A 17,765-nucleotide genomic window follows, 5' to 3' on the forward strand; every position below is an offset into this window, starting at 1 on the left:
AAAAGTTAAAAAAAAATTTTTTTAAAAGACAGGAGGTCCCAGGAAGCCCTGCTGCCTCTCTGCCCACCCTGTCCAGGCCAACCCTGCTACCAGGAAGAAATTCACAGGGCCAAATTACTCAGTCATGTGTATTGAGGCCAGAAATGCATTATTTAATTTTTTGCAGCAGATGTACCTTTTTAATACTGTTTTGTTTCAGGCTAAAATTACAATATTAAAATTTAATATTCAAACATTAGCATGAGTTTGCATTTCTTGAATGTCCACCCACCTTTTTCCTCCAGTATATGTGGAATGGCAACAGGGGAGGGGTGGGAAGAGGACAAGGCTGTGGCTGCTGGTCTTATCTCCGCATCTGAGTGGCTCTGTGGCCTTGATCACATTGCTCCACTCCTCTAGGGTTTGGTTCCCTCCTCTCTCAAATGATGGAAATAACCTGGGTGTTCTAGAAGGCTCCTGCACCTCAAAGTATTCCCAAGTCTGTGTATCTCTGGAGACTGGAGGGAGCCAAGAAGAGATGGACAACAGATGCCTGAGCAGAACTGATATGTATCTGCACTTTTGCCATCATCAGAGGTTGGAGGGGTCTTGGAGAGAGTCATGAACAAGAGCGTCTCCCAGTGTTGATAGGGTCCCTCCAGACTTTTAGGGAGAAAAGTAAAGAAAAATTCCTAGTGGTTGTTCCTATATCTCTTGTAAAGGATAAAAGGTAAACATTATATGTATACTTTTTTTTTTTTTGAGACTGACTCTTGCTCTGTTGCCCAGGCTGGAGTGTAGTGGTGGGATCTTGTCTCACTGCAACCTCCGCCTCCCAGGTTCCAGCAGTTCTTGTGCCTCAGTCTCCTGAGTAGTTGGGATTACAGGTTTGCGCCACCACACGCAGCTAATTTTTGTATTTTTAGTAGAGACAGGGTTTCACCATGTTGGCCAGGCCAGTGTCGAACTCCTGACTTCAAGTGATCTGCCTGCCTCAGCCTCCCAAAGTGCTGGGATTACAGGCTTGAGCCACTGTGCCCAGCCTCATTACATGTATTCTAAAAATTAAAGATTTTCTGACTGCAAAGTCCTGGATTATTATACTGCAAAGTCCTGGATTCTGTGACTGTATGTGTCTGACAGTATGTGTGTGTATGTGTGTATGCCTCTGTCACACACGCATGTGCCTCGGTTTCCCTGGTATCCCAAGAAAATTTTTAGTTTTTCTTTGGGGTAATTACACCTTGAAAAAGCAGGTACTTCAGGACTCCTTCCTTTTCTGTACTCTGAAGTCCAGCTCTTAATTTCTACTATTGGTGAGAGTGCAAGTCGATGTCACCTGACTTAGTACATGGGCGTTCTCTCTAGTCTCTCAGGTCGAAAGTCTCTCTGCTGTGACCCATATCCTCACTCTATGCAGGAGGAATTTTTTTTTTTTTTTTTTTTTTTTACTAGACCTTTACATGAAATTAAATAGAGTTAACTTATCTCTCTCCTGGCACTTCTTGTGCAGGTCTGCCAGTCAAATCCAGCAGACTGCAAAAATACTAGACTTTCTCCACTGAAGAGTCAGGTAATGCCAGAAGAGTATTATGGCATAGCAATACTCCTCAGAGCAAACGTTGGCTTTTCAGCTAACTTAGAAGTTCCCTGGAAAATGCTTCTTAAGCCTTAGAGAAGAGAGACAGTCTTTTTCATATAACATAGCCAAACCAAGGGCGTGACACTCCATCACCGTCACCATACTCTGCTGATTAGAAGTGATTCACAGTTTCTGCCCACAATGAACAGAAGAGGTAACTCACTGCGGGTCACCTTTAGGTGTGTCCACCACACCATTCTTCCCAAAATTTTGTAAGACTTCTTGTACATGCCAGGCATGGTAGCTCACCCCTGCAATCTCAGCACTTTGGGAGGCCAAGGCAGGCAGATCGCTTGAGGTCAGGAGTTTGAGACGAGCCTGGCCAACATGGTGAAACCTCATCTCCACTAAAAATATAAAAATTAGGCCTAGTGGTGCACACCTGTAATCCCAGCTACTCGGGAGGCTGACGCAAGAGAATTGTTTGTACCCAGGAGGCAGAGGTTGCAGTGAGCCGAGATCGCATGACTGCACTCCAGCCTGGGCAACAGAGCAAGACCCTGTCTCAAAAAATACATAAGGAAGCTTAGTAGGGCATGGTGGCACACACCTGCAGTCCCAGCTACCCAGGAGGCTGAGGCAGGAGGATTGCTTGAGTCCGGGAGTTCAAGGCTGCAGTGGGCTATGATTGTGCAGCTGTACTCCAGCTTGGGTGACAGAGCAAGATCCTGTCTCCAAAATAATAATAATAATTAATAATAATAATAATTGAAAGAATAAAAAAAGATGGGGATAGAGATGAAGCAAAATTGGCCATGAGCTGATAATTTTTGAAGCTTTGTATTTAGTTATGCAGTGGGTCTCTGTACTATTCGGCCTACTTTTAAATACATTTAATTTTTTGCGTAATAAAAAAATAACCGACAAGAAACAGTGATCAAGTTAGTAATAATCCTTACCATATTTCAGCAATTCTACATGCCAGACTCTATGCTAAGTGCCTCATTTACATCATCTCATTTGATTCTCACAACGGCCATATCAGAAAGTATTAATAGTGTATTTATAAATAAAAAACCTGCTTCTCTGGTAGGTTAAATGACTTGCCCACGTATATCAAGAACCAGATGCTGTGTTCTCACTTATGAGTGAGAGCTAAATGTCAAGTATATATGGACACAAAGAAGGGATCTGCAGACACCAGGGCCTACTGGAGGGTGGGGGGTGCATGGAGGGTGAGGATCAAAAAACTACCTATTGGGTACTCTACTTAGTACTCGGGAGATGAAATAATCTGTACCTCAAACCCTTCTGACATCAAATTTATCTATATAATAAACCGGCACATGTACCCCTGAACCTAAAATAAAAGTTAAAAAAAAAAACAATCTGCCTACAAACTCAAAACAAACAAACAAAAAACAGATGCTGAATCCAAGTCTCCTTTGATTTCAAAGCCCATATTCTTTTTTGTTTGTTTGTTTGTTTGTTTTGTTTTTGAGATGGAGTCTCACTTTGTTGCCCAGGGTGGAGTACAGTGGCACGATCTCGGCTCACTGCAACCTCCGCCTCCTGGGTTCAAGTGATTCTCCTGCCTCAGCCTGCCAAGTAGCTGGGATTACAGGCATGCACCACCATGCCTGGCTAATTTTTGTATTTTTAGTAGAGACGAGGTTTCACCATGTTGGCCAGGCTGGTCTCAAACTCCTGACCTCAGGTGATCCGCCCACCTCGGCCTCCCAAAGTGCTGGGATTACAGGCATGAGCCACCACACCCGGCCTCAAAACCCATATTCTTAATTACTATTTCAAGTTAAGTCAGCAAGTATAGGTTAAGTGCCTATAATGAAGCACTGGGAAGGTGACAACAATTAGAAGATGTGACGTTTGGTCTCAAGGAGATCAAGGCCGAGAAAATATTTATTCATTGCAATTCTGGCCCTGGATCAACCACTTACAAATGAGGAGAGGCAAATTATCTCAACACACCAGACCTTAGGCCCTTTACCTGTTTGATGAGATCGTAGAATCCATCCTGCGAGTCACAGAGGACAGTAGGGAAGATCAAATGAAGTCATGTAAATAAAAGCCACGAGGAACAGTAAAGGGCTGTATAAGTAAAAAGGACAAAATGAAGCAACAGTAATGGCACTATTGTGGTTGAAGATAAGAAGCCTTTAGCCTACTTAGATTTTTAGTGTTCTAAACCCAGCTGTCCTCAGCCCCGTGGTTTTCCTTCGTGAGAGCTCCTCAACAAATTCATGTGTAGGGAGGTTGGCCCTAAGAACACCCAGGACAGTGACATTTCAGAGGCATTGTAGAGAAGCTCAGTTATCACATTGCAGTGTCTTCCTCTCCCGGACTGTGCTTAGCACACAGGAGAGCCACATATGAGGACCGGGAATTATTTCTGATGTAGCGATTGGGAAATCGTGACAATGTATACTAATGAGGTGACAAGAAAGATGGTGTCAGATGCACATTAATCTTTAGCCTGATGTCCTTCATGATGTCCAACCTCCAGTTTCATCTCCTGCCACACTCATCCCCCATAATTCCACTGTTCACACTGGCCTTACTCAAAATGCAGATTCCAGGACTCAGGCTATCTCACTGCCTTCTTACTTACAATTCTTATACCAGAACACCCTTCCTCCTCCCCTCATCTGAATCTTACTTGGTTTTTGAAATTTAAGTCAGGGCCTTCTTAGGAAGATTTCCCTGATTCAGATCCAAGTTGAATTATGATAACCCTCCTTTGGCTCCCATAAAATCTTATAACTTCCTAACTGTGTTTTATGAATAGTTGTCTAGTTTAGCACTATGTCAGGAGCTATTGACAGCAGGGCTGGGCACGGTGACTCACAGCTGTAATCCTAGCCCTTTGAGAGGCCAAGGTGGGAGGACTGTTTGAGGACACCTCAAGCCCATCCAGCCTAGGCAACAGAATGAGATCTTGTCTGTACAAAAAACGAAAGATTAATTGGGCGTGGTGACGTGCACCTGTAGTCCCAACTACTTGAGAGGCTGAGGCAGGAGGATTGCTTGACCCCCAGGAGATCGAGGCTGCAGTGATCCATGATGGTGTCACTGCACTCCGGTCTGAGAAACAGAGCAAGACCCCACCCCCCAAAAAAGCTATTGAGGGTAGCAGTTTACTTTCATTGCTCTACCTCGAGTGCCTACAGAAGAGCAGAGCACATTTAGGTACTTTGTGTGATTACTTATTGAATAAAAGGATGGTATATCACAGAAAATAACCTATTTCTCCTTTTAATGGTGATGGTTCTTTATCACTAAGTGTTCTTTGCTGAGTACTACATTGGTTTTGAGTGTGCAAACACGGAAACAGCTGCCTCCGATCTACACTGTTCATCGTAATTAAGAGGAGAGAGATTTGGAGGACCGAAAAATCAGAAATGGTGGAAGAGGAGTCCTTAAGGGCATGGCCATATTATTTTTTGTAAGGCTGGCCGCTATCATAGATCAACTTTGGCCGGGCACGGTGGCTCACGCCTGTAATCCCAGCACTTTGGGAGGCCGAGGCGGGCGATCACCTGAGGTCGGGAGTTTGAGACCAGCCTGACCAACATGGAGAAACCCCGTCTCAACTAAAAATACAAAAATTAGCCGGGTATGGTGGCGCACGCCTGTAATCCCAGCTACTCAGGATGCTGAGGCAGAAGAATCGCTTGAACCCAGGAGGCGGAGGTTGCAGTGAGCCGAGATCGCGCTATTGCACTCTAGCCTGGGTAACAAGAGCGAAACTCTGTCTCAAAATAAAATAAAATAAAATGACAACATAGATCAACTTTGACATTTCATTGGCTTAATGAAATGAAAGTTTATTTCTCACTCATATGAAGTTCAATTCTCCTTTTTTTTTTTTCACCCGCGTAAGCCCCCAAAAGATGATTCTGACAGCAAGGGGTAGAGGCGAGGATTGCTGTTTGGATTTGATTGGCTCCCACAGTCATACTGGGAGCCAGGTTAATAGAGGCTTCAGTACCAAGAGTCCCTGAGCTTCAATATCCAACCAGCAGGGGGAGAAAGAGAGAGAGGGGATTGTCCATGGAAGTTTTCATGGGCCAGGCCATGTCACTTCTACTCATGTTCCATTGAGTAAACTCAGCCCTACGGTTACATCTAACTGCAAAGGCATCTGGGAAATGTAGTCTAGCTACGTGCCCAAGAGCAAGAGAAAACCACCTTTGCGGATCACATAATAATTTCTACTGCAAAGGTTGAGAGGTGGGGAATGTCAAAAATGAAGAAAAGCAAAGGTAAGATAGGAGGGAAATAGGGGAAGAAAGGCTAAGGGAGGAAGGCAGAAGAGAGGAAGCAAAACAGCACGGAGGAATCTGAAGGAGTCTGTGGTGAGTAGTGTTATACAGCCTCTACTCCAGTGTGCTGAAAACAACCTTCAGTGTACTACATTGTTTAGTAATGATTGTGAGTAGATATAGTTGGGAAGGGACTAGCACTGAAGAATAAGGACAAAGCTAACATGTGGGTGATAGAATGAGCTATCAACACAATTGCATGCTTCTTCCAGTATGATTTCGTTTGTCGAAACATGACTGACAACTCCTTTTGGGTAACTCCCTCTAAAAGCAATTCCCAGCCTTCCAAGAAAATCTCCGACTTTTTAAAAAAGGAAAAGTTACTAAATTTAGTCCCTAGTAATGGCATGGCCAAGATTAAGGCCCAGTCTGTAAATCCCATTGTCTCTCTACTCTACTAGTGGAGTTAAATGTGAGAGAAGAAAATGTGAACCCTGAGCCACTCAGGAATTGAGAAGCTTTCATTTCTCTCATGTCTATTATGCACTTGCTTGCTTTCACTAAAACCTCCTAACCTCTCAGTAAGGCGTCATTATCTCCCTTTACAGATGAAGAGGCTGCAATTACCAAGGCCACGTCGCTGGTAAGTGGCAGTACTAGGAATAAGAATTCAGACTGCTAATTGTATCAACAACATAATAAAATTTAACATTTATTTATTTAGCATTTCCTATGTGCCAAACAGAATACCAAGAACTTTACCCGCATTATTGAATGTTAATCCTCAAGACAAACCTATGAGAAGTACTAGTAGTATCCCCATTTTGCAGATGAGAAAACTAAAATAGAACGGACATTGTTTATCCAGGTGTTCTTAGCTTCTGACAGTGGGGCTAGTATTTGTACACAGGTGTTCTGACTGTGAGTCCGTTGGACAAGCCTCCTCTCTTCCCACTGTCCTGCTCAAGCTCTGTCAATTATACCCCACTGCTTCCTGAAAACATATTTGCTATATGCAACCCCCACCCCCCGCCCCAAGAAGAGAATATATTTTGGAGTCTTTATGTCTCAGAAGATCACTTTAAAGTCCCTTTCATATGAGTGACCAACTATCCTGGCTTGACTGGACCTGTTCCAGTTTGGCTCTTAGAGCCTTTCGTCCTGGGAAACTCTTCAGTCCTGAGCCCACTGGGACTGTTGGTCAACCTATTTCCCACTCTGAAATCTGTGAGTTTATACACTTTTTGCAAGACCCTCTGTTCTACCCTGGAAAGAGAAGGATCAATTGTGCACACCCTCAGAATTTCACCTCTTCTCTCAATTAGTCAGACTTAAGTTATCTACCCTGTTTTTCTCCTTTTAACCTACTCCTATAGCTGCCTAAGAAACATGTGAAAAATTTGACACCCTTGGCAGAAATGAGGGTCTATAATATACTTCATGGGTTATGCAGTTTTATTGTTCATGAAGACTTTAATGAGGGATCAGTCTTCATTTTTAGTAAGTCATCTAAGCAGTGCATTTGAGACTGGGTACCACTAGGAATCAGCAAGTCCCCCTGTGGCCTGTGCTGTTTCTGAACCAAGAGAACTAAGAGAAGCCATGACCAGAAGCTGAGATAAGAAGCACCTAGTGAGATCCAGGACAACTTTTCCAAAGACTACATATCTTTAAACACTGTTTGAGGCATAATCCTAGATTGTTGATTCAAATGTGGCACAGGAGTAAGTTAGCTTTAGAGATGTCATAGCCTGAAATAAGAGCATGTTAGCAGGCCATCTGTAGAGGAGAAGTTTGCCTAGGTGGGATCTGAAATATGAACAAAAATTCACCATTACCATTAACCAGCTGCCTCACTTTCCTTTAATTTCATGTTAGGGTTTTGTTTCTTTAGCTTGCCACCCATAACAAAGTATGTCATCCTGGGATCTTTTTTTTTTTTTTTTGAGATGGAATCTAGCTCTGTCACCCAGGCTGGAGTGCAGTGGCGCAACCTCCGTCTCGCGTGTTCAAGCGATTTTCCTGCCTCAGCCTCCCGAGTAGCTGGGATTATAGGCACCTACCACCACACCCGGCTAATTTTTGTATTTTTTTAGTAGAGACAGTGTTTCACTATGTTGGCAAGGCTGGTCTCAAACTCCTGACCTCATGATCCACCCACCTCAGCCTCCCAAAGTGCTGGGATTACAAATGTGAGCCACTGCACCTGGCCCATTCCGGGGTCTTAATCAGCAATAACAAAGTACCACAAATAGGGTGTTTTGGGTGGCTTAATCAACACATTTTTTTCTCACAGTTCTGGATACTAGAAATACCAGGATCAGGGTACCAGTATGGTTAGGTTCTGGTGAGAGCGTTCTTGCTGGCTTGCTGATGGTGGCCTTCTTGCTGTGTGCTCACATAATGGTGACAGAGATAGAGCTCTGGTAACTCTTTAAGGCCCCTAATCCCATCATGGGGCCCCACTCTCATGACCTCATCCAAATCTAGTTATTTCCCATAGGTCCCACCTCCAAACACCATCACACTGGGGGCCCAAAATTCTACATATGAGTTGGGATAGGGGTTAGCACAAATATTCAACCCACGACACCCTGTGTCAGGAGCTCCAGAGTCTTCTTTACTCCCGTCAGAAGCAAGCCCCTACCTGTGCAGAATCATCCCAGACGCAATGACAGATAATGCTCTTATTCAAGGGGGAAAGCAGTTTTAATAAACTTTATATCTTGAGATAATTTTAAATTAAATATTAAATTTACAAAACAATTTTAAAGATTAACTTAACAAAACAATTGTAAAGATAATGGAGCACTCTTACACTCCTCACCCAATATCCTTTATTGTTGATATCTTCCGTTACCATGGTGCATTTGTCAAATCTAAGAAGCCAACAGTGGTACATTATTTTTAATGGAACTTTAGATTTTCTTTGGATTTTACCATTTTTTTTCCACAAATGTGCTTTTTCTGTTCCAAGAACCAATCCAGGATATCACATTGTACCTACTTGTCACATCTCTTGAGTCTCCTCTGGTCTATATTGAGATGGACTTTATAATCTCAGTCTTTACTTGTTTCTGATGACCTTTACAGTTGAAGAATATGAGTTCAGTGTTTTGTTGAATGTCCCTCAATTTGGGTTTGTCTGGTGAAAAACAGCTTTTATTTAGCAATAGATCAGCCTAGATTTTGGTTCTAATCTGACCAGATGATCCATAGCATAAATAGGATCCTGCCTCATTTCTGTGAAGAAGCACCTGCTTTATATATAAATGTCTATAATTGACTATTGTCTCTCTATCCTTAGTCTCTCAATAATGGAGAGTAACATTAGAGCCATAAAAATCTAGATTCAAATCTTGACTTCATATATATAACTTTGATCTAGGACAAATCATTTAACTTCTATGAGACTTGGTTTATTTTTTAACATGAGAATAATAAAATGTTGAGTTTATGGTACTGTTGTGAAGATTAAATCAGCTATGCATGTAGCACTTAGGATATTATATAGCACATGTGAATGTTTAATGAGTATCAGTTTCCTTCCCCTAAATTTGTTCTTTTTAGTCACCCCAGAGTCTGCCTCTGAATATCATCTGTTGCCATTTTTTCATAACAAGAACGTATGAAAAACGCAGACTGGAGTTACTGCCCAGCTCATAATATCCTCAGTATCCTAGTCTATGCAATTCATTCCTTTCTTACAGTAACTGTATTTGTCCATTTTGTGTTGCTATAAAGAAATACCAGAGACTTGGTAGTTTATAAAGAAAAGAGGTTTAATTGGTTCACGGTTCTGCAGGCTTTACAGAAAGCATGGCTCCAGCATCTGCTGGGCTTCTAGGGAGGCCTCAGGAAGCTTTCAGTCATGGCAAAAGGCAACGGGGGAGTAGGCGTGTCACATAGAGGGACCAAGGGAGGAGAAGCCAGCCTCCTTTAAACAACCAGATCTCATGTGAACTAACAGAGTGAGAATTCACTCTTCACCAAGGGGATGGCACTAAGCCATTCATGAGGGGCCTACCCTCCATGATACAAATCCCTCCCACCAGGCCCCACCTCCAATACTGGGCATCACTTTTCAGCATGAGATTTGGAGGGGACAAATATCCAAACCATATCAGTAACAAACTGTGTCTCCCTGGTTATAGGAGGAACATATGACCTAAGTGGACCAATCATAGGGCCTCACTTCTTCAGTTATATGGATTCATCCAAATCCAGCCAATTAGAATCCTTCCCTGTAACTTTTTTCCTCACTGGAGTTGACAAAAGAAAGTTCTCGGCCGGATGCAGTGGCTCACGCCTGTAATTCAAGCACTTTGGGGGGCTGAGGCAGGCAGATCACCTGATGTCAGGCGTTCAAGGCCAGCCTGGGCAACATGGTGAAACCCTGTCTCTACTAAATATGCAAAAATTAGCTGGGCATGGTGGTGGGCGCCTGTAATTCCAGCTACTCAGGAGGCTGAGGCAGGAGAATTGCTTGAACCCAGGAGACGGAGGTTGCGGTGAGCCGAGATCGCCCCACTGCACTCCAGCCTAGGAGACAGAGCAAGGCTCCGTCTCAAAAAAAAGAGAAAAGTTCTCTTTCCTTTCTGGTCATGCAGTTGTAAGGGTGAGTGGCTTGTAGTAGTGCTTCCTGCCATGTGGAGAGAGCCAGACTGAGAGCAGGACACCAGCAAGCATGAAGAAGGAGAGCTGAGAGATGGAGACAGCATTCAATGGAATTCTGCCTAGTTCTTAGGTCCAGTGATTCCTGAGGTCAGTCTACCTCTGGCCTTTCCATAGATTGATGAGTTGAGCAAATCAGTTGGCCTTTTGCCTTAAGCTATTTTGGGTTGTGTTTTTATAAAGTACAATTAAAAGGATCTCAATAGATCACTTTTCTCGATTTTGCTGCTTGCTGCCACCTACCACCTATTCTAGGTGCCCCGCTCCACAACCTGTTATCTTTTACTTGCTTCTTCTGTGGCATGGTTGGCACCAAAGGGGCCTCTTTCTTTGAACCTTTTTCCAACACTGGCTGTAAGTTAACTGTATAAATTACTCCATCCAACAGATTATTAAAAGTGCAAGAATCAAAAGGTGTAGAAGTTAGTCTGTGAAAACATGCTGAAAAGAAATGAAGCCACACATAATATCAATTATGTAGTTGTTCAGAACGCAGACTCTGGAGTCCATTAGATCTGCATTCATATCCTGCCTCTGTCACTCACGAGTTGTATGACTCCAGGCACCTACCACTCTGAACCTCAGTGCTCTCATTTGATAAATGAGGATAGAAATCCCTTTTTCATATAGTTTTTGTGTAGATTCAACAAGATAACATGTTTGATGCCAAGCAGAGCCCCCACTATATTGCTGATCCTTAACTTCATAATAGCATTTTTTTTTTTGAGACGGAGTCTCACTCTGTCGCCCAGGCTGGAGTGCAGTGGCGCCATCTCAGCTCACTGCAAGCTCCGCCTCCTGGGTTCACGCCATTCTCCTGCCTCAGCCTCCAGAGTAGCTGGGACTACAGGTGCCCACCACCACACCCGGCTAATTTTTTTTTTTTTTTTTTTTGATTTTTAGTAGAGACGGGGTTTCACCGTGTTAGCCAGGGTGGTCTCGATCTCCTGACCTCATGATCCACCCGCCTTAGCCTCCCAAAGTGCTGGGGTTACAGGCGTGAGCCACCGTGCCCAGCCCATAATAGCAGTTATTAATAATGATGATTAAAATTTTCTTAAGACACCCAAACCCACCAATCATTCTTAGCCTCATGAAAGGTGGGATAGTCATGCTAATTTTGTGTGTATCCCAATATGCTTTAGTGTGAAACACACAGCACCACTTGTGAAGTGTCTTCTTGCCAGAACATTTTGAAACAAGCTGAATCTTTATCAAATCCAGCCACGAGAGCTCACTTACAAGAAATACAGCATGTGATAAACAAGTTAAATTAAACTACAAGAAAGCAAAGAGATATATCCAGAATGTGAGACATACTAAAGGACAAATGATTTGATTTCAACAATAAATCAATAGCAGGGAGAAAACCAAAAGAGAGGTAGTGAGAGATGGAGAGGAAGGGAGAAATAGAGAGAAAGAGAGAGACTGTGAGAGAGACAGAGAAAGAGAGAATAAATTGTGGTTATCCTATTATCTCACCATGTTGTATTCAACTGAGGGGTTCTTGAAAGAGAACTGGATTCAGAGCCAGATAATCTGGATTTATATTTTCTTCAGCTACTGTCACTAAACAAATAAACTTGGGGGACTCATCAGGGAGTGATAATTGAAGAGTTGATTTGAGGTTTAAATGGGACCTTGTATACAAAAATGTGTAAAAAAAGTGTTGTATGAATTGTCTCATTTAAATACCTATGCAGGGAGCTATTGCAGTGCACACCGTTTCTCTTCCTTTGCTCATACTGTCCCCATGCACGTCAAACCTGTCTTCCCCATCCATTAATTCATTCAGCCAATGTGCTTTTACTTAAAAGCACATGTGACTGTCCCACATGTGTGCTCGGGATGGTATCATTTATAAGGACAGTAAGAAAAGTCCCTTATGAAGAGTGTTTACAATGCAGAGAAAGTGTCCCAGCCGCATAACAAAATAAGGGCAGAGCCAACAAAATGCAGCATAGAGTCTGGGGCAGGCAGGCACAGATTGAAAACCCAGATCTTCCACTCCTGGCTGAGTAAGTCAAATCCACTCTCTACCCTTCATTTTCTTGCTCTCTTCTCTGGGAGACTGACCTGTAGAAAGAACTTCAGGCTCTAGTACCCTCTAGCTCCACACTAGGTTTGGCTCCCAGAAGACAGTGGAGGTAGAGAGGAGAAGTGGGAAGTACAGCCTCCTCCCTGAGTTCTGATTTAGGACTGGCTTCATCCTACAACCTGACTCCTCTCAAGGTGGCCTTCTGAACACAATTCTCTCCTTCCCTTCTCTCTTTAGTTCTTCGTTTCTAACTAGTTCTGGACTATGGCACCATCCCCTGTAGCTTCCTAAGGCTGCCCACACATTTTTAATAATCCTTTGTTAAATTGATTGTGAAGTAGCCTCCTCTGTGTGAGCCATTCAATTCCTATAATCCACAGGTTAATCTTGGGCAAGTCTCTTAAACTTTTTCAGCCTATGTTTACTGTCTGTCAAATGGAATTAAGTGTAATTCCTCTCTCATGATCCTAGGCAACTTCAGTTAAGAAGGGTCCTCTGGAATATGAAAAAGACTACCTGGGAGAAGGACCAGGTCAGGGTTTAAATCTGATTTTTGCTCTTATAAACTCAGTTACCTTGAGCATTTTGCAACAAATCTCTTTGCAATTCAATTCCTTGTGGGTAAAGGGATTATAACAAATGTTTAATAGGATTTAGAGTTTTGGCTTAGACCCTAAAGATTGGAACATAGCTAAGTAGCTGTGCATTCTAAAGAGAGGAGGTAGACCACTCTGGATGAGAACTGCCAGCCCATGACCAAATCTAATACTTTCAACAGCTTGTTTATGGGAAGATTAGCAGCTTCCTTAGAGGGAAAAAAATTCTTTCTAAGAGGCTTGTAGTACTGCAGATGGTTTGCTTTCATTCACTCCCAAGCAAAGTGAGGTAGTGTGACGCAGTATGAGATAATCCTGGAGAGAGGATTTATGGCAAGATGGTAGACTGGCATCACACTCCCAGGCTGGATGCTTGCTGAAACACAGAGATGCAGAAGCCAGTCCCAAGCTACTCCAGAGGGTGGAACATCATGGAGTTCTTAGGAGATCTTAAAATATATTCTCTTGACATTGAAAGCATAGTTTTTCTTCCTAGTGTTCACCTGGAGAAGACTGAGGTTGGAGCTTGGCAAAGCTACCCACAATGGCCGAGCAAGTATGTGTGCATTTTGCCAGAGCAGGCAAATGCCACAAAAGGAAGCCAGCTTAATTTATCTCTGCTCAAGAGGACTTGTGGTACCACCAGGGGCAGGAGTTGAGAGACGTCACAGGTTTCACCTAGCCCATGGCCAAGTCAGGGTCTCTGAAGAACCCCCACGAAAAGTGCCAACTGAAAGAGCCAACATTTGGATCTTACCATTTGGAAGGCTTTCAATAGTCAAGAGAGCATCACAGCCAGCATCTGCCTCCATCTCTCATCCCTCCACAGCTATTATATTGGAAAATCCATCAGCAGTTAGGTGAGTAGGGTAGGAAGTACAGCGAAGAGCGAAAGAGCAGATCCAGCATCTTTACGCGTTTCCTGGCACCTGATCCTCCAGACAAGCCCCAGCTGAGCAGAGGGGAGAAGGCTTAACCTGAATGTGAGATTAAATTTGATTTAGATTGAACTGGACTTTTAAAATACTTGCAAGTGGGCTGGGTGCAGTGGCTCATGCCTGTAATCCCAGCACTTTATGAGGCCAAGGCGGGTGGATTACCTGAGGTCAAGAGTTCGAGAGAAGTCTGGCCAATATGGTGAAATCCTGTCTCTACTAAAAATACAAAAATTAGCCGGGAGTGGTGGTGCACACCTGTAATCCCAGCTACTCAGGAGGCTAAGGCAGGAGAATCACTTGAGTCCAGGAGATGCAGGCTGCAGTGAGCCAAGATTGTGCCACTGCACTCCAGCCTAGCTGACAGAGCGAGACTCTATCTCAAAAAAAAAAAAAAAGAAAAAGAAAAAAGAAAAAAAAAACAAACTTGCAAGTGACTGGGAAGCTACAGAATATTCTCAATGTGTCATCAGGAAAGGCGAAGGCAAATGCAACTATATACATTTTGAAGGCAATAGGCAGAAAAGCAAAGCTATTGCCTGATGGTATCACCCAGGTGCAACCTATTTTCAAGAAATTTACTTTGCAGAGTATGTGTGAAGAATAACTAAAATAACATAATGCAATACCTAGAATAGCACATCTTAGGATAGTCATATGTCCCCCTCATCATCATTACTAAAGATTTCACTCTATACGTTGAACGTGCAAGTTAGGAACACATGAAGTGTTCACGTTCCTACAGAGTCAGTGTAGAAGGGTGGTTGCCCTAGTGGGCTTCAAGGCCAGTCATCTGTTTTTAGGGGACCTCAGGCCCCAGTGTGAACAAAAGGCCAAGAGCAAAACACAAAAAGCCCATAGAATCATTCATGATGATTGTTGAACCAAAGTCTGATCGAAACCCACATCATCTGTTGGTTGCTGGACTATCAGGGTCACACAATATTTTTCAAATCCTTAAAGCAGGCCAGGTGCAGTGGCTCACGCCTGTAATCCCAGCATGTTGGAAGGCCGAGACGGGTAGATCACCTGAGGTCAGTCGTTCCAGACCAGCCTGGCCAACATGCCGAAACACCGTCTCTACTAAAAATACAAAAATTAGCTGGGCATCGTGGTGCACACCTGTAATCCCAGCTGCTCAGGAAGCTGAGGCACAAGAATCACTTGAACCTGGGAGACAGAGGTTGCAGTGAGCAGAAATCGTGCCACTGCACTCCAGCCTGGGCGACAGATTGAGACTCAGTCTCAAAAAAAAAAAGAAAAGAAAAGAAAGGAAAGGAAAGGAGAAAAGAAGAGAAAAGAAAAGAAAAAAGGAAAGAAGAGAAGAGAAAAGAGAAAAAAGGTGCTGGACGTAAAATTTTCACTATATTTGCTGTGCGTTTTCCTGCAGCATAAAGTGATGTTTACTAATGCTGAGCATTTCAGGTAAGTTTGCTTTGATCCCATCTTGGATTCATGACTGTGATTCACATTGATAAGCATCATTATAGTGTACACTATAGACCAGATACCTTTGTCATCTGATGTATTTTATAGGTACGATTTTTTTTTTTTTTTTTTTTTGAGACAGAGTCTCACTCTGTTGCCCAGGCTGGAGTGCAGTGGCGTGATCTTGGCTCACTGCAACCTCCATCTCCTGGGTTCTTGTGCCTGAGCCTCCCTGAGTAGCTGGGATTACAGGCGCCTGCCACCATGCCAGGCTTATTTTTTGTATTTTCAGTAGAGACGGGGTTTCACCATGTTTGTCCCGCTGGTCTCGAACTCCTGACCTTGAGTGATCCAACTATCTCAGCCTCTCAAAGTGCTGGGATTACAGGAGTGAGCCACTGCACCCAACCTAAACATTAAAATATATATATGTATATTTGGCTAACCCCTTAAAGGAAAGTTGCTATATACCTTGTATTCTATGACTCCTCATTCCAGTATCCTTTCTCCTCCTCCATCATCCAGGTCACATAGGAGAGTGATCAGCATATCTTGGGAGCACAGTAGACACAGGTTAAGGAGATCCCCTGCCTGCAGTCTCCCAATCAAATCATAGGTAGGTATCGAGTAGACAGCAAGTTATTTTTTGTTTTTATTTATTTATTTATTTTTGGTAGAGATGGAGTCTCCTACACTGCCCGAGCTGGTCTCAAACTCCTGGCCTCAAGCAATCCTCCCACCTCGCCTCCCAAAGTGCTGGGATTACAGGCATGAGCCATCATGTCCAGTAAGAGCTAGTTCTCAGAGCGAGAGGGAGTCAGACAATTGTTCTTTCTATTAAACGTTATCTTAACTGATCTTATCGCTAAACATATCAATTTTGGAGAAATAAGTGGCAGGAGATACGGAGACAAGAGTGAAGTTATGGCCCTCTAATGGTGAGAAGAAGGGAAGCAAAAAATTCTACCTTTTTTTTTTTTTTTTTTTTTTTTGAGAGAGAGTCTCGCTCTGTCACCCAGGCTGGAGTACAATGGCGCGATCTCCACTCACTGCAAGCTCTGCCTCCTGGGTTCACGCCATTCTCCTGCCTCAGCCTCCCAAGTAGCTGGGACTACAGGTGCCCACCACCACACCTGGCTAATTTTTTGTACTTTTTAGTAGAGACGGGGTTTCACCGTGTTAGCCAGGATGGTCTTAATCTCCTGACCTTGTGATCCACCTGCCTCGGCCTCCCAAAGTGCTGGGATTACAGGCGTGAGCCACCGTGCCCGGCCTACATTTGTTCTTTTTTTAAAAATTTTTAAATACTTCAAACTTGCATAAAATTACAGACAGTAAGACAAACATCCACAGAGCACCCACTCCCCAGATTAAATAAATGCTAACAAACGCAACCTCACACATTTGCTTCACTTTCTCTGGTTGAGGCAGATCCAGAGACTTGAGGCCCACCAGACTTCCAGGGGCCCAGGACGATGTCCATTTGTCTTTGCTGTCTATGTCCACCTCTCTATGCCTGGAACATCGTTACCCACATTCTCCCCCAGTTCAGCAATCCATTCCCTTCTTCTCCAAAGGGAAACCAGTATGGTGAAAGACAGCATCAAAGTTCGTTTTTGCTTCACTCAGAGCTGTTGAGGTTTTGTTTTTGTTTGTGTGCAAGAAAAATTCTGCTTTGAGCCTCAGAATTGAAATAGAAATTGGCCTGTAACCAGACTAAAATTGTGTGTACCCTGTCACATGAAGGCCTTAATAATAAAAGCTCTGTTCTTTGAAGCCCTGATATGTACTAACCCATTTATTGTATTATTATGTATTTGTCTTCCCAGGAACCCTGTGAGACTCTGGGGTGAGCTTGCATTTGCAGACAGGAACTGAAGGGCTGGAGAGGTTACACTCACCCAGGTGCAGTTGCCCAGCATGCGAAAGAGGAGACATTCTAAACCCTGCACTTAAAAAATCAATAAATAAATAAAGTTACAGACTGTCTTTTGTTTTGCAATATCTAGGTTAGTTCCCTGTAGGCCTTTTCTATGTTCCAGATAGCTGAGGTTGAGAGGTACATGACTTCCAAATTAGTGGGGGAAAGTGGGACTACTTTACTTAAATGGATGTTTTTTACAGCAAGGTCTTTAATTCCTAAATGTAATTTTTATTTTATTTTTTAATTTAGATATAGGAAGGGTATAGCAGACCTTCTTTACTATTAATACCACTCTTAGGTCAGTGACTTCAAAGCAGCACTTGACA

At 43.2% G+C, this 17,765-nt stretch overlaps 1 long non-coding RNA gene across 1 annotated transcript; it reads left to right on the plus strand.

Annotated features, from left to right (window-relative positions):
- The first annotated feature begins 5,661 nt into the window (after positions 1–5,661).
- On the plus strand, positions 5,662–17,472 carry LOC104007751 (uncharacterized). The gene is made up of 4 exons (XR_682032.4): positions 5,662–5,937; positions 6,453–6,487; positions 16,041–16,131; positions 17,345–17,472. It is a non-coding gene; the product is annotated as an uncharacterized LOC104007751 (long non-coding RNA).
- The last annotated feature ends 293 nt before the right edge of the window (positions 17,473–17,765 follow it).

The sequence above is a fragment of the Pan troglodytes genome, chromosome 7 (genome assembly GCF_028858775.2).
Source record: "Pan troglodytes isolate AG18354 chromosome 7, NHGRI_mPanTro3-v2.0_pri, whole genome shotgun sequence".
Taxonomy (NCBI): domain Eukaryota; kingdom Metazoa; phylum Chordata; class Mammalia; order Primates; family Hominidae; genus Pan; species Pan troglodytes.